Below are 18,337 nucleotides of genomic sequence, written 5' to 3' on the forward strand. Positions count from 1 at the left end.
TTCACTATATCATCTCACTATATTATCCCACATTTGATTATCATACATCTTCCTTTTTAATAACACTCTTATCTCTCTATTGATATAGTTCTTCCTATAATCACTAAAAGTTTTGTAGACTCTTTTAATTTTGTTCACGAAATGCCCTCAATATAATATAATTTGAACACACATTAAAAGATCATCAGTAAATGTCTGTATTATATTGCACTATAGAATGCACTTTATGATAGTACCCGGTATGTATCGATATACTAATATAATAATATATGCATGTATGACTAAATGTAAATATATCCAATGTATAAATATTTCTTTTTAAGTAACTCATAATTCCGCTATATACCTGTGAAAATCACACCTGCAGGTATAAGTAAACATTTGCGATCAAGTAAGCATTGAAATAAATGGGAGGAGACTATTCCCACAGGGTATATAGCGCAATGAATGATCAGTAAGAACAGAGCTTGAGATAGGCAAGTTTGCCTGAAACACGTTGCTCTGTTTTTGTTCTGTCTAGGCTTCCGTAGTCAGTACACTCACTATAGTGAAGACTGCAACTGCATTTGGAAAAAGCTGTCAAATTTGCTGAACTTCCTGAAACTGCTTCGTGCACAGTGATTGGCTCAAGTTGGAAGCCACACACGAAGCTCCGGATCACGTTCGCCCTGTGGCTGCTTTACATCAGGAGTCCCTGGATTTCCATAATACCATATCACTCACTATTTGTCCATTGGACTCTGCTGCTGTCTTTTTTATCATTGCCTCTCATATGTATACTGAGCTACATTTGTATATACATTGATGTATTGTACTAACCCCTTTCTTATGTGTATATGTTTTTAAACCTTTTTTATTTTTTGTCTTTTTTATTAAATATATTTGATTGTATACTATGTTGTTAGCCAGATACTGCATATATTTAGCTCTTTTGAGTGCCTCAGTTTTGATACTCTTTTGTGTGTTTTCACGTTTGTAATAGGGAATAAGGGAGATTCCCTATACTCTGTGGCTTTATATTCAGTATTCTTTCTTAAGTGCAGTGTTTTAGCTTTTGTTTTTACAATACTGTCATCTTAGAAAAATTTGCATTGTTCTGCAGTTCAGGGGCTCACCCCTTGAAAAGTCTCTTGAATGTTACGTAACTGTTTTCAGCAATGAAATATATGCTTTTAATATTTACTTTACTTCCTTGCGCTAGCATTTTATGAGCTTTACTATCACTTAAAAAAAAACATGTAGTAAGGAGCCAGCACACCCTCTGTATTGGGGTTAAGGGGCCGATTTTTCAATTTGCGGGCACATATGATCCACTGTAGCGGATCATGTCTGCCGCACATCAATAAATGCCGACAGCATTTGATGCTAGCAGGACGTATCAATCAACCTGATCGGATCCAATCAGGCTGATTGCTGTCCGCCACCTCAGAGTGTTTCCGGCGAGCCTGAAGGTTCGTGCGGAAACAGATGCATTTGGCTGCATACGGGGGTTTATAAATCAGACCCTATATCTGAAGATCATTTTTGCAAAACTTTAACATGCATCAATTTTTTAATATATAATTTAAGTTTTAATATATAATTTCCAAGAAATTGGAAGTAAACATTAAATGTAACATACATTAATTAAAAAGCCTGCTAGCTTCAGCCATTTTCAATCAAGTGGTGAGATGTAAGATTCCAGCATGTCCATTACTTTACATGAGCAGCATTTTGTGTTTCACTGTTTTAAATAAAAAGTCTGGGAGTGTGTCACCCTGTGTGGCCTTTGTGTGAATTTTGCCCATAGGTTAATTTGTTTCAATGGTGGCCATAGCCACAGTTTAATGAGATCCCTATTTTCTCTTGCAAGATGTGTCGAGTCCACGGATTCATCCAATACTTGTGAGATATTCTCCTTCCCAACAGGAAGTGGCAAAGAGAGCACCCACAGCAGAGCTGTCTATATAGCTCCTCCCCTAACCCCACCCCCCAGTCATTCTCTTTGCCGGCTCTAAGCAATAAGCAGAGGGAGAGATTTCTGATTCAGGAAAGACGCTCCCTCAGACAGACTCTGATATGACGGCCTTTAAATTCAAGCTAGAAAACCTCTGCTTGTTGCTCAGGGAGGTATTGGCGACTCTGGACGATTGTGACCCTATTGTGGTTCCAGAGAAGTTGTGTAAAATGGACAAATACTTAGAGGTTCCTGTTTACACTAATGTTTTTCCGGTCCCTAAGAGGATTGCGGATATTGTTTCTAAGGAGTGGGATAGACCAGGTATACCGTTCGCTCCCCCTCCTACTTTCAAGAAAATGTTTCCCATATCTGACACCATGCGGGACTCGTGGCAGACGGTCCCTAAGGTAGAGGGAGCTATTTCTACACTAGCTAAGTGTACAACTATACCTATTGAAGACAGTTGTGCTTTCAAAGATCCTATGGATAAAAAATTAGAGGGTCTCCTAAAGAAGAATTTTGTTCATCAAGGTTTTCTTCTCCAACCAATTGCATGCATTGTTCCTGTAACTACTGCAGCTGCTATTTGGTTCAAGGCTCTAGAGGAGGCTCTCCAGGGGGAGACCCCATTAGATGATATTCTGGATAGAATTAAGGCTCTTAAGATGGCTAATTCTTTCATTACTGATGCCGCTTTTCAATTGGCTAAATTAGCGGCAAAAAAAATTCAGGTTTTGCCAATTTATCGCGTAGAGCGTTATTGCTTAAGTCCTGGTCAGCTGATGTGTCATCAAAATCAAAGCTTTTGACCATCCCTTTCAAAGGTAAGACCCTATTCGGGCCTGAACTGAAGGAAATTATTTCAGACATCACTGGAGGGAAGGGCCATATCCTCCCTCAGGATAAAACAAATAAAATAAAGACCAAACAAAATAATTTTCGTTCCTTTCTAAACTTCAAGAGTGGTCCTACTTCAGCTTCCCCTGCTGCAAAGCAAGAGGGGAATTTTGCTCAATCCAAGTCAGCCTGGAGACCTAACCAGGCTTGGAACAAGGGTAAACAGGCCAAGAAGCCTGCAGCTGCCTCCAAGACAGCATGAAGGGGTAGCCCCCGATCCGGGACCGGATCTAGTAGGGGGCAGACTCTCTCCCTTCGCTCAGGCTTGGGCAAGAGATGTTCACGATTCCTTGGCTTTAGAAATTGTTTCCCAGGGATATCTTCTGGACTTCAAAGATTCCCCCCCAAGGGGGAGATTTCACATTTCTCAATTGTCTGCAAACCAGACAAAAAGAGAGGCGTTCTTACGCTGTGTAGACGACCTACATACCATGGGAGTGATTCACCCGGTTCCAAGAGCGGAACAGGGGCAAGGGTTTTACTCCAACCTGTTTGTGGTTCCCAAAAAAGAAGGAACTTTCAGACCAATTTTGGACCTCAAGATCCTAAACAAATTCCCGTCTTTCAAGATGGAGACTATTCGGACTATTCTGCCACTAATCCAAGAGGGTCAATATATGACCACCGTGGACTTAAAGGATGCGTATTTGCACATCCCTATCCACAGAGATCATCACCGATTTCTCAGGTTCGCCTTTCTGGACAGACATTACCAGTTCGTGGCCCTTCCCTTCGGGTTGGCCACAGCTCCCAGAATTTTCACAAAAGTGCTTGGGTCACTCCTAGCGGTTCTAAGACCGCGGGGCATAGCAGTGGCACCTTATCTAGACGACATCTTAATTCAAGCGTCAACTTTCCAACTAGCCAAGTCTCACACGGACATTATGTTGGCTTTTCTAAGGTCTCATGGGTGGAAGGTGAACATAAAAAAGAGTTCTCTCTTCCCTCTCACAAGGGTTTCCTTCCTAAGAACTCTGATAGACTCGGTAGAAATGAAAATATTTCTGACGGAGGTCAGGAAATTAAAACTCGTAAACACCTGCCGAGCTCTTCATTCCATTCTGCGGCCATCAGTGGCTCAGTGTATGGAGGTAATCGGACTTATGGTAGCAGCAATGGACATAGTTCCATTTGCTCGCTTACACCTCAGACCACTGCAACTATGCATGCTCAAACAGTGGAATGGGGATTATGCAGATTTATCTCCTCAGATAGATCTGGATCAGGAGACCAGAGATTCTCTTCTCTGGTGGTTATCACAGGTTCACCTGTCTCGGGGAATGTGTTTCCGCAGACCAGAGTGGATCATAGTTACGACAGATGCCAGCCTGCTGGGCTGGGGTGCAGTGTGGAACTCCCTGAAAGCTCAGGGGTTATGGTCTCAGGAGGAGACTCTCCTCCCAATAAACATTCTGGAACTGAGAGCGATATTCAATGTACTTCAAGCGTGGCCTCAACTGGCTGCGGCCAAATTCATCAGATTTCAGTCGGACAACATCACGACTGTAGCTTATATCAATCATCAAGGGGGAACAAGGCGTTCTCTAGCGATGATAGAGGTTTCCAAAATAATTCAATGGGCAGAGACTCACTCTTGCCATCTTTCAGCAATCCATATCCCAGGAGTAGAGAACTGGGAGGAGGATTTCCTAATTCGACAGACTTTTCATCCGGGGGAGTGGGAGCTCCATCCGGAGGTGTTTGCCCAACTGATTCGGCTATGGGGCACACCAGAATTAGATCTGATGGCGTCTCGTCAGAATGCCAAACTTCCTTGTTAAGGGTCCAGGTCAAGGGATCCCCAGGCAGTGCTAATAGAAGCTCTAGCAATGCCCTGGTCCTTCAACCTGGCCTATGTGTTTCCACCATTCCCTCTCCTCCCTCGTCTGATTGCCAGAATCAAGCAGGAGAGAGCTTAGGTGATTCTGATAGCACCTGCGTGGCCACGCAGGACTTTTACACAAGCGTCTGGCAGATGTTCCAGACGTTCAGGCGTTTTGTCAGGCTTTAGTTAGAATAAAGCATGTGTTTAAACCTGTTGCTCCGCCATGGAGTTTAAATTTGGTTCTTAAAGTTCTTCAAGGGGTTCCATTTGAACCTATGCATTAAGCTTTTATCTTGGAAAGTTCTGTTTTTGGTAGCTATCTCTTCGGCTCGAAGAGTTTCTGAGTTATCTGCTTTACAGTGTGACTCCCCTTACCTTGTTTTCCATGCGGATAAGGTGGTTTTGCGTACCAAACCTGGGTTTCTTCCTAAGGTTGTTTCTAATAGGAATATCAATCAGGAAATTGTTGTTCCTTCTCTGTGTCCTAATCCTTCTTCCAAGAAGGAACGTCTGTTGCACAACCTAGATGTGGTTCGTGCTTTAAAGTTCTACTTACAAGCAACTAAAGATTTCAGTCAATCATCTTCATTGTTTGTTGTCTATTCTGGAAAGCGGAGAGGTCAAAAGGCTACGGCAACCTCTCTCTTTCTTTTTGGCTGAAAAGTATCATCCGTTTGGCTTATGAGACTGCTGGCCAGCAGCCTCCTGAAAGAAGTACTGCTCACTCTTCTAGAGCGGTGGCTTCCACATGGGCTTTTAAAAATGAGGCTTCTGTTGAACAGATTTGTAAGGCGGCGACTTGGTCTTCGCTTCATACTTTTTCCAAATTTTCCAAATTTGATTCTTTTGCCTCTTCGGAGGCTATTTTTGGGAGAAAGGTTCTACAAGCATTGGTGCCTTCCGTTTAGGTACCTGTCTTGTCCCTCCCTTCATCCGTGTCCTAAAGCTTTGGTATTGGTATCCCACAAGTATTGGATGAATCCGTGGACTCGATACATCTTGCAAGAGAAAACAGAATTTATGCTTATCTGATAAATTTCTTTCTCTTGCGATGTATCGAGTCCACGGCCCACCCTGTCTATTTATGACAGGTGTATATTTATAAAAAAACTTCAGTCACCTCTGCACCCTATAGTTTCTCCTTTTTCTTCCTAGCCTTCGGTCGAATGACTGGGGGGTAGAGTTAGGGGAGGAGCTATATAGACAGCTCTTCTGTGGGTGCTCTCTTTGCCACTTCCTGTTGGGAAGGAGAATATCCCACAAGACCAGCTCTGAATACAAGCTTCAACCAAATAATGATTCTTGAAAACTAAAGAAGAGGTGGCCACATAGCGTATACTGTGGCAAAGGATGATAACCCAAAACAAATGAGTCCAGCATTTTAGCAGGTTGTCCAGTAAAATCTTCACAAACGCATATTTAAATGTCCAATATTTTTGTGAAGATTTTACTGGACAACCTGCTAAAATGCTGGACTCATTTGTTTTGGGTTATCATCCTTTGCCACAGTATACGCTATGTGGCCACCTCTTCTTTAGTTTTCAAGAATCATTATTTGGTTGAAGCTTGTATTCAGAGCTGGTCTGTTGGAGAATGACCAATGTGACCAAGTGGATTGGGACTTTTTTAAAATTTCTGGGATTTATAGGGTCGTAGACTGCTTGTTGTTTTAAAATTGCGCTATTTACCCTTTTCTCCAACATAGGTGTGTCCGGTCCACGGCGTCATCCTTACTTGTGGGATATTCTCTTCCCCAACAGGAAATGGCAAAGAGCCCAGCAAAGCTGGTCACATGATCCCTCCTAGGCTCCGCCTACCTCAGTCATTCTCTTTGCCGTTGTACAGGCAACATCTCCACGGAGATGGCTTAGAGTTTTTTAGTGTTTAACTGTAGTTTTTATTATTCAATCAAGAGTTTGTTATTTTAAAATAGTGCTGGTATGTACTATTTACTCTGAAACAGAAAAGAGATGAAGATTTCTGTTTGTAAGAGGAAAATGATTTTAGCAACCGTTACTAAAATCCATGGCTGTTCCACACAGGACTGTTGAGAGGAATTAACTTCAGTTGGGGGAACAGTGAGCAGTCTTTTGCTGCTTGAGGTATGACACATTCTAACAAGACGATGTAATGCTGGAAGCTGTCATTTTCCCTATGGGATCCGGTAAGCCATGTTTATTCAGAAAGTAAATAAGGGCTTCACAAGGGCTTATTAAGACTGTAGACTTTTTCTGGGCTAAATCGATTCATATATTACACATATTTAGCCTTGAGGAATCATTTAATCTGGGTATTTTGGTAAAATAATATCGGCAGGCACTGTTTTAGACACCTTATTCTTTAGGGGCTTTCCCTAATCATAGGCAGAGCCTCATTTTCGCGCCGGTATTGCGCACTTGTTTTTGAGAGGCATGACATGCAGTCGCATGTGTGAGGAGCTCTGATACATAGAAAAGACTTTCTGAAGGCATCATTTGGTATCGTATTCCCCTTTGGGCTTGGTTGGGTCTCAGCAAAGCAGATACCAGGGACTGTAAAGGGGTTAAAGTTAAAAACGGCTCCGGTTCCGTTATTTTAAGGGTTAAAGCTTCCAAAATTGGTGTGCAATACTTTTAAGGCTTTAAGACACTGTGGTGAAATTTTGGTGAATTTTGAACAATTCCTTCATACTTTTTCGCAATTGCAGTAATAAAGTGTGTTCAGTTTAAAATTTAAAGTGACAGTAACGGTTTTATTTTAAAACGTTTTTTGTACTTTGTTATCAAGTTTATGCCTGTTTAACATGTCTGAACTACCAGATAGACTGTGTTCTGAATGTGGGGAAGCCAGGGTTCCTTCTCATTTAAATAAATGTGATTTATGTGACACTGAAAATGATGCCCAAGATGATTCCTCAAGTGAGGGGAGTAAGCATGGTACTGCATCATTCCCTCCTTCGTCTACACCAGTCTTGCCCACTCAGGAGGCCCCTAGTACATCTAGCGCGCCAATACTCCTTACTATGCAACAATTAACGGCTGTAATGGATAATTCTATCAAAAACATTTTAGCCAAAATGCCCACTTATCAGCGTAAGCGCGACTGCTCTGTTTTAGATACTGAAGAGCATGAGGACGCTGATGATAATGGTTCTGAAATGCCCCTACACCAGTCTGAGGGGGCCAGGGAGGTTTTGTCTGAGGGAGAAATTTCAGATTCAGGGAAAATTTCTCAACAAGCTGAACCCGATGTGATTACATTTAAATTTAAGTTGGAACATCTCCGCGCTCTGCTTAAGGAGGTATTATCCACTCTGGATGATTATGAGAATTTGATCATCCCAGAGAAACTATGTAAAATGGACAAGTTCCTAGAGGTCCCGGGGCTCCCAGAAGCTTTTCCTATACCCAAGCGGGTGGCGGACATTGTAAATAAAGAATGGGAAAGGCCCGGTATACCTTTCGTCCCTCCCCCCATATTTAAAAAATTGTTTCCTATGGTCGACCCCAGAAAGGACTTATGGCAGACAGTCCCCAAGGTCGAGGGAGCGGTTTCTACTTTAAACAAACGCACCACTATACCCATAGAAGATAGTTGTGCTTTCAAAGATCCTATGGATAAAAAATTAGAAGGTTTGCTTAAAAAGATGTTTGTTCAGCAAGGTTACCTTCTACAACCCATTTCATGCATTGTCCCTGTCACTACAGCCGCGTGTTTCTGGTTCGATGAACTAGTTAAGGCGATCGATAGTGATTCTCCTCCTTATGAGGAGATTATGGACAGAATCCGTGCTCTCAAATTGGCTAATTCTTTCACCCTAGACGCCACTTTGCAATTGGCTAGGTTAGCGGCGAAAAATTCTGGGTTTGCTATTGTGGCGCGCAGAGCGCTTTGGTTGAAATCTTGGTCAGCGGATGCGTCTTCCAAGAACAAACTACTTAACATTCCTTTCAAGGGGAAAACGCTGTTTGGCCCTGACTTGAAAGAGATTATCTCTGATATCACTGGGGGTAAGGGCCACGCCCTTCCTCAGGATAGGTCTTTCAAGGCCAAAAATAAACCTAATTTTCGTCCCTTTCGTAGAAACGGACCAGCCCCAAGTGCTACGTCCTCTAAACAAGAGGGTAATACTTCTCAAGCCAAGCCAGCCTGGAGACCAATGCAAGGCTGGAACAAGGGAAAGCAGGCCAAGAAACCTGCCACTGCTACCAAGACAGCATGAAATGTTGGCCCCCGATCCGGGACCGGATCTGGTGGGGGGCAGACTCTCTCTCTTCGCTCAGGCTTGGGCAAGAGATGTTCTGGATCCTTGGGCACTAGAAATAGTCTCCCAAGGTTATCTTCTGGAATTCAAGGGGCTTCCCCCAAGGGGGAGGTTCCACAGGTCTCAATTGTCTTCAGACCACATAAAAAGACAGGCATTCTTACATTGTGTAGAAGACCTGCTAAAAATGGGAGTGATTCATCCTGTTCCATTAGGAGAACAAGGGATGGGGTTCTACTCCAATCTGTTCATAGTTCCCAAAAAAGAGGGAACGTTCAGACCAATCTTAGATCTCAGGATCTTAAACAAGTTTCTCAAGGTTCCATCGTTCAAGATGGAAACCATTCGAACAATTCTTCCTTCCATCCAGGAAGGTCAATTCATGACCACGGTGGATTTAAAGGATGCGTATCTACATATTCCTATCCACATGGAACATCATCGGTTCCTAAGGTTCGCATTCCTGGACAAGCATTACCAGTTCGTGGCGCTTCCTTTCGGATTAGCCACTGCTCCAAGGATTTTCACAAAGGTACTAGGGTCCCTTCTAGCGGTGCTAAGACCAAGGGGCATTGCAGTAGTACCTTACTTGGACGACATTCTGATTCAAGCGTCGTCCCTTCCTCAAGCAAAGGCTCACACGGACATAGTCCTGGCCTTTCTCAGATCTCACGGATGGAAAGTGAACGTGGAAAAGAGTTCTCTATCTCCGTCGACAAGGGTTCCCTTCTTGGGAACAATAATAGACTCCTTAGAAATGAGGATTTTTCTGACAGAGGCCAGAAAAACAAAACTTCTAAACTCTTGTCGGACACTTCATTCCGTTCCTCTTCCTTCCATAGCGCAGTGCATGGAAGTAATAGGTTTGATGGTAGCGGCAATGGACATAGTTCCTTTTGCGCGCATTCATCTAAGACCATTACAACTGTGCATGCTCAGTCAGTGGAATGGGGACTATACAGACTTGACTCCGAAGATACAAGTAAATCAGAGGACCAGAGACTCACTCCGTTGGTGGCTGTCCCTGGACAACCTGTCACAAGGGATGACCTTCCGCAGACCAGAGTGGGTCATTGTCACGACCGACGCCAGTCTGATGGGCTGGGGCGCGGTCTGGGAATCCCTGAAAGCTCAGGGTCTTTGGTCTCGGGAAGAATCTCTTCTACCGATAAATATTCTGGAACTGAGAGCGATATTCAATGCTCTCAAGGCTTGGCCTCAGCTAGCGAAGGCAAAGTTCATACGGTTTCAATCAGACAACATGACGACTGTTGCGTACATCAACCATCAGGGGGGAACAAGGAGTTCCCTGGCGATGGAAGAAGTGACCAAAATCATTCAATGGGCGGAGACTCGCTCCTGCCACCTGTCTGCAATCCACATCCCAGGAGTGGAAAATTGGGAAGCGGATTTTCTGAGTCGTCAGACATTGCATCCGGGGGAGTGGGAACTCAATCCGGAAATCTTTGCCCAAATCACTCAACTGTGGGGCATTCCAGACATGGATCTGATGGCCTCTCGTCAGAACTTCAAGGTTCCTTGCTACGGGTCCAGATCCAGGGATCCCAAGGCGACTCTAGTAGATGCACTAGTAGCACCTTGGACCTTCAAACTAGCTTATGTATTCCCGCCGTTTCCTCTCATCCCCAGGCTGGTAGCCAGGATCCATCAGGAGAGGGCGTCGGTGATCTTGATAGCTCCTGCGTGGCCACGCAGGACTTGGTATGCAGATCTGGTGAATATGTCATCGGCTCCACCATGGAAGCTACCTTTGAGACGAGACCTTCTTGTTCAAGGTCCGTTCGAACATCCGAATCTGGTCTCACTCCAGCTGACTGCTTGGAGATTGAACGCTTGATTTTATCAAAACGAGGGTTCTCAGATTCTGTTATTGATACTCTTGTTCAGGCCAGAAAGCCTGTAACTAGAAAAATTTACCACAAAATATGGAAAAAATATATCTGTTGGTGTGAATCTAAAGGATTCCCCTGGGACAAGGTAAAGATTCCTAAGATTCTATCCTTTCTCCAAGAAGGATTGGAGAAAGGATTATCTGCAAGTTCCTTGAAGGGACAGATTTCTGCCTTGTCTGTGTTACTTCACAAAAAGCTGGCAGCTGTGCCAGATGTTCAAGCCTTTGTTCAGGCTCTGGTTAGAATCAAGCCTGTTTACAAACCTTTGACTCCTCCTTGGAGTCTCAACTTAGTTCTTTCAGTTCTTCAGGGGGTTCCGTTTGAACCCTTACATTCCGTTGATATTAAGTTATTATCTTGGAAAGTTTTGTTTTTGGTTGCAATTTCTTCTGCTAGAAGAGTTTCAGAATTATCTGCTCTGCAGTGTTCTCCTCCTTATCTGGTGTTCCATGCAGATAAGGTGGTTTTACGTACTAAACCTGGTTTTCTTCCAAAAGTTGTTTCTAACAAAAACATTAACCAGGAGATAGTCGTGCCTTCTTTGTGTCCGAAACCAGTTTCGAAGAAGGAACGTTTGTTGCACAATTTGGATGTTGTTCGCGCTCTAAAATTCTATTTAGATGCTACAAAGGATTTTAGACAAACATCTTCCTTGTTTGTTGTTTATTCTGGTAAAAGGAGAGGTCAAAAAGCAACTTCTACCTCTCTCTCTTTTTGGATTAAAAGCATCATCAGATTGGCTTACGAGACTGCCGGACGGCAGCCTCCTGAAAGAATCACAGCTCATTCCACTAGGGCTGTGGCTTCCACATGGGCCTTCAAGAACGAGGCTTCTGTTGATCAGATATGTAGGGCAGCGACTTGGTCTTCACTGCACACTTTTACCAAATTTTACAAGTTTGATACTTTTGCTTCTTCTGAGGCTGTTTTTGGGAGAAAGGTTTTGCAAGCCGTGGTGCCTTCCATTTAGGTGACCTGATTTGCTCCCTCCCTCCCTTCATCCGTGTCCTAAAGCTTTGGTATTGGTTCCCACAAGTAAGGATGACGCCGTGGACCGGACACACCTATGTTGGAGAAAACAGAATTTATGTTTACCTGATAAATTAATTTCTCCAACGGTGTGTCCGGTCCACGGCCCGCCCTGGTTTTTTAATCAGGTCTGATAATTTATTTTCTTTAACTACAGTCACCACGGTATCATATGGTTTCTCCTATGCAAATATTCCTCCTTAACGTCGGTCGAATGACTGGGGTAGGCGGAGCCTAGGAGGGATCATGTGACCAGCTTTGCTGGGCTCTTTGCCATTTCCTGTTGGGGAAGAGAATATCCCACAAGTAAGGATGACGCCGTGGACCGGACACACCGTTGGAGAAAGTAATTTATCAGGTAAACATAAATTCTGTTTTTTACAGTTCACTTTGTTTTGTAGGATACTGTCTCTTTACCCTTTTTTACAGTTCACTTTGTTTTGTAGGATACGGTCTCTTTAATACATTAAAAACTGGACTTTCTGGTTGAATACTGGACATTAGGCAGCACTAGTTCCTGTGCTAAACAAACCAACTTAACCTTGTCAGGATTTTGAAGACTTGTCCACCGATAGCGCTGTATGACTTGTCCTTATTACTAGTGACTATTAAAACATCAGTATTAAAAAGAACATGTTTTAAAGGAAAGTAGAGAAATATGTAACATGGACAGTATGTGAGGGGGCGGTTGTAGGGTCAAGTGCAACATGAAGAGGGACAGCAGGCCTGGCATCCTGATTTAGGATCATCCTGCAAATTGTAGCACTATTAGTCAGTATGTGTTTAGATTCAGTCTCTTTGATAAACAGCATTTATGTAACATTTTTTTCATGTGTCTTTCGTGAATCAGATAGAGCATGCAATCTTAAGCAACTTTCTAATTTACTCATATTAACTATTTTTCTTCATTCTCTTGCTATCTTTATTTGAAAAAGAAGGCATCTAAGCTTTTTTTGGTTCTCTATTGGTGGATGAATTTATCCACCAATCAGCAAGAACAACCCAGGTTGTTCCCCAAAAATGGGCCGGCATCTAAACTTACATTCTTGCATTTCAAATAAAGATACCAAGAGCATGAAGAAAATTTGATAATGGGAGTAAATTAGAAAGTTGCTTAAAATGTCATGCTCTATCTGAATCACAAAAGAAAAAAATTGGGTACAGTGTCCCTTTAAGACTCAAGATTTTATTTTTAGAATAACTTTTCATATCAGGAAATTACTGATATTTAGTTATATACCATTAGAAATACATAATTATGAAATGATTGGGAGGCAAATGAGGTGAGGAAGCTGGTCCTGATATAAGGCATTATGTGGGCTGTAGTGGAAGCCTCATTAGACTAGACATGTTAGAAGAAACTTTTTTTTCCCTCTTGTTTTGAGGGTTAGGTGAGTAAATGTTGTTGCAGCTGTCAGGGTGTCTGCCTTTAGGGAATAGTGAGTGCCCTGCTAATGGGGTACCTAGTGGAGGTTCATGAGAGGTTAAATTATTAGACTTGGCTCATCATAGATAACCAAGATTTTCATCAGGCAAGTATGAGTGGTTTGTTTTGTTTTGTTAGTGTGATAAGATTGTTAGTTACATATAATGTATAATAAAAACCTGCAGAGTTTAAAACCTAAATTTGTGTTGGTTATTATTTGGTAAGAGCATGCCTAAGTATGCGGTCAGTGAAAAATCATCCAGAATCAATACATTATTGCTGTTGTCTTTATTTGTTGTCATAGTCTGCTAACCTGCTTAGTTCATGAAATGCATGCAATTAATGGTTTTCTTTATTATTAATTTGACAATATACCTTAAATAATTTATTATGTCCAAACACTTTTTAGCAATCAAGAACAAATATTAATAAATATATCTTTCGTAAGATGATGGTCTACAGTCCTCCATAACTTATGGGATATATTTCCGGCCACTAGGACGAGTTCAAGAACCCATAACAGAGCTTAAAATCCCTCCCACCTCCTATCTCTCTCTTAGTTTTCTTCTTGGCCTCATAGGAGATGGTTGAGAATAGATTTTATTAAAGCTACTTGCTTATGGATTATAATTTGGGAGCTCAGACCTATGTTAGACCCAGAGTGCCTAGGTAGTATCATTTACAAATATAGAAGAGAAACTTCACAGCAGCTGAATGATACAAGGACACAGGAATATCCTATTATGTGCACAGCATTTCCCTAATGGGACTTCAGCCATAACTACCCTCAGGGGTCGGGGGGACTCATCCTTATCCTCCCCCTGAGGGACCCTGCAATCCTCTGTGGTACTTGATACCTGCACTGGATGGGCTCTCTACTGGATACTACTGCATTGGCATTGACATGCCTGGTAAGCCAGTGGAGGGGTGCTGCATAAGGTAAGGGACTTTACACAGCACACATACAGCCCAGAGGCTATTTGTAGGTACTCAAACACATGTACAGCATTGCCAGGGGACTTAATCTGCTCTCCCCATGACATACTCTTTTCTCCCTATCAGGTCCCTTAAGGTTCTGTCATTATTGGGAACACTATCAGGGAAGCCTCTGACCCTTTCCAACTCTCTGGCAGCTCTAAGAGCAATTTTGGGGACCCTTTTAATATATAGGTGTATGGCCCTTTAAGAAAACTGGCATTTGCTTAGTGCAATATGTGGTTTGATAGAGGAGGGTGGGGACCAGTGTTTTGATCATTTTTATGGGGGGTTTATGCTTGGTGCACCAAAAATGTTTTAACTTTATAACATGGCCACTGGCTTTGCTCCCATGGGTAGCTCTGTCCCTCGGTGTTCCCAGGCTTTTCTCTCTCAATATGGATCCTCTGCAACTAGATTCTCTGCTACTACAATTGGGACCAGATTTTAAACCTATTTCCAGTGCCTTAAGTCCCAGGAGTGTCTGAGGGAGTGTAAACTTAATGTATATTGCTCTCTACCAGGTATTGTCTCTACTAATACTTATATACAGTGTCTTTGCATACTTTATTATAAGTAAAATCTGGAGCAAAATGCCTCTGTCCCCACTGATATCTCTAATGAGAAGTTAGTTTTCAGATATCCCTCTATCTACATACATCGGGGAAGGTGCCGGTTTTGATGGAGCAGTTGAGGGTGCGGCGGAGTTCAGGGGCGATGGTGTTGCTTGCCTTGTTGAATATGTGATGGGAGCATGGGTCAGAGTGTGCGCCGGAGTGTATGGTGAGGGGACTCCAGATAGTCTGTTTGAATTTGGGTGAGGTGTCGGTGGGTGTACGGGGGTGGGTGTTGGAGGTTGAGTTATGAGGCGTGAAACTGTCATAGATGTCGAGGATCTTGCGGTGGATGTGTGCAGCAAGGGTATCGCAGAGGTCCTGGGAGGTATGGTATGTCGGTGGTGTCACTGTTGGGTTGGATACATGTATACCACAGCTGCTACTAATATCATGCGAAATGAGGAAAAAGGAAGCTGAGTCCTGAGGTCAGTAATGGAGTTTATGGCAATGCAGGCTTACAGCAAGCTAGGTGAACTCCATCTAACGCGTTTCGCGCATGAGCACATGCGCTTCATCAGAGATACTAATATCATGTACAGATTCAATAAGCTTTGTATAAGTTTTTATATATTTTTGGATCCATCAGGTAAATAGTTTGGCTATTCGGACTGATTCTCTTTGTCCTTCAAGAGATTGAGAGTTTTGTTCTCTTTGAAGCACAGTCCTCCATATTGACCAGCGGTGCTATCTCATGTTGCCAAAGATTCTTCTGAGGATAGGGGATAAATAAATTTAATTGGAACATTTCTCTGTTTGTACCCAAAGGCTCATTGTATACTGCTAAGGGTAGAATTTACAGGAATCATATTAGACTCAATTCTTATGCATATAGTTTCCAGATGGAACTTTACAATTTAAGATTCAGAGGATGTGTCTTTTCTTACCATGAACTACCTTCCGTCGGTAGCTCAGTGCATGGTGGCGGTTGGACTTATGGTAGCTGCTTCAGACGCAGTTTATTTTGCCCAATTTTTACTTGGCATACAGATTGCTTTGGATGTTCTGTCGGTCTTTTTTTTTTTTTTGAGGACACAAAGTCTATATTTGACCCTGGGGACATCCTTCCTTTGTCAGTCTTTGCCTATTGTGCTGACGGACGCCAGTCTCCCTGGCTGGGGAGCAGTCTGGATTTCTTGAAGATGGCAAGGAGTTTGGTTTCCTCTGGAGGCAAGGTTAACAATCAACATTCTGGAACTTTGAGTGATCTTTGGGCTCCCTTGCCCCTATTGAGGGAGTAAAAGTTTATTCGTCTCCAGTCGGACAACATCTTGGTGGTAGCCTTCATGATTTGTCAAGGGGAATATCCGCAGTCCGCTGCTTTTTCTTAGAAAAAGTGTGTTCATTGCTCCTTATTGGCAATTTACATACTAGGTATGAACCACTGGGAGGTGGATCATATCAGCAATCAATCTGTCCATCCAAGAGAGTGGTATCTCCTTAGGACATTTTAGATCGCTTAGAGTTCATAATGGACTTACAAGACATATATCTGATGACCTCTCATTTAAATCAGGCTATTATGCAAGATCAAAGATTCCAACATCTCTCCTATTAGATGCCTTGGTGTGTCCATGGAACTTTCATCTATCATACCTGTTTCCAAGAATCAGCTTGAACCATTCAGGAGTCATTGTCAGTAATATTAAATGCTCCAGCCTGACACTGCAGGACTTGGTATGCAGATATAGAGCAGATTCTTCTTGCGCTCTATTGCTCTTCCTCTGAGACAAGACCTGTTGTTTCATGGTCTTTTCATCAGGATCTCTAGTCTCTACTTTAAATGGCGTAGAACTTGAAGACCTATTTTTGTGACTTAGAGGTTTCATAGATTACAATAATATAAATGTTTTATTCTTGCATTTGGAAGGCATTTTTAATTGGTGTTTTTTCAGAAAGTATTTGTGGTATTGCTTTAGGATGACAGGGTGGCTTTCATAAGGGTTTGTCCACTAATTTCTAAAAGGCAAATTTCTGCTTTGTCTGTTCTTTCTAATAGGAAGTTGGCTTACTTCCTGAGGTTGTCCAGGTATTAGTTAGAATTAAGCTACTTGTGTATCCTATTTCTCTACCCTGGAATCCGAATCTAATTTTCTCTGCATTCAACGGTCTTTGTTTGAAATAATGTAATCTGTTGGTATCTACTTTTACCTTGTAAAGTACTCTTACTATTAGCAGTGTCTTCAGCGAGGAGAGTTATTACCCTTGTCTTGTGATTCTTCATTTCTAATTCTTCACAAGGAGAAGGCTATACTTTGTTCTAAATATGATTTTACTCCTAAAATAGTTCCTATGGAAAATGCCAATCAAGAAATGTGTATTCCTTCATTGTGTTTAGATCCTGCTAACTCTAAGTAGAGGCTATTACTTAATCTTTATGTAGTCAACACTTTTAAGTTCTATTTCCTCTTGGCTCAAAAAGTGAGTCACAAGATTTTCTTACAGGTGGGATAGGATAGTCACCTACTAAGCCTATTACAGATCTTCTCAAGAGCAGTTGCAACATTGTGTTTTTTTTTTTTTGTTGTTTTTTTAAATTATGCTTCTTTGGAGCCTTTTCTGCATATTTTTTTGCCTGGAAAAATTGTCCCACCCTTTCTGTAACATAGAACACCTACTTGGGTATTAATCCCATATGTTATAGAGGACTGTGGACCACCATCCTTTACAAAAATTTTTTTAACCCCTTAAGGACCAGCGACGTACCCTGTATGTCGCTGGCCTTTTTTTGGGACTTGATTGTTATATAGCACGGTCTTGCCACCAGCATTGAGACTGCTCTATTCCACAAAGCCTGCTGGAGGGAGGGTATTAATAGCGTCTTCTTGCTAGACTTGTGCTATTATGTCCTAAAAAAACTCTTAATGACCAGTGACATACAGGGTACATTGTGGTCATTAAGGGGTTAATAATGTTTGCTTATCTGATTCTTTTCTTTCGGAATGATGATGGTCTACAGGCCCCGCCCAACAGTTCTAATGACACATCTACAGACCCTGCTTTGTCTTTCCTACCTATTTGTTTCCTATTCTCTACTCTGCTATATGTTAAATTAAGAGAGAGATTGAAGGTGTGAGGGATTTTAAGCTCTGTTATGGGTTCTTGATCTCCTCCTAGTGGCCGGAAATATATCCCTTATGTTATGGAGGACTGTGAACCATCATCATCCTGAAAGAAAATAATTTATCATGTAAGCATACATTTTGTTTTTATTTGTGAACATGTTACACGGTTTCATAGTATGATTTGTTCATTCTTTTTACACTTTAACAGTACTAGGAAATGATCATATTTGTGTAAAGTACATAAAATAGAAATAATAAAATGCCCTAATGTACTAGAGCATTTAGTGTTGTACTATTGTGAGGATAGAAATATGTGTTTAATTGCCGGACAGGGGTTAAACACACAGCTGCAGAGCCCAGAGCAGCAATGCCCTATAGCTCCAGAGCTGAATATGCCAGCTAAGCTAAAAA

The 18,337-nt window shown here is 42.1% G+C and overlaps 1 protein-coding gene across 1 annotated transcript in view; it reads left to right on the forward strand.

The window, feature by feature from the left end:
* SMPD3 (sphingomyelin phosphodiesterase 3) overlaps positions 1-18,337 on the forward strand; it is a 492,747-nt gene that overhangs the window by 134,435 nt on the left and 339,975 nt on the right. The gene's annotated exons all lie outside the window — the stretch shown is intronic.

This window comes from Bombina bombina, chromosome 1 (genome assembly GCF_027579735.1).
Source record: "Bombina bombina isolate aBomBom1 chromosome 1, aBomBom1.pri, whole genome shotgun sequence".
NCBI lineage: Eukaryota > Metazoa > Chordata > Amphibia > Anura > Bombinatoridae > Bombina > Bombina bombina.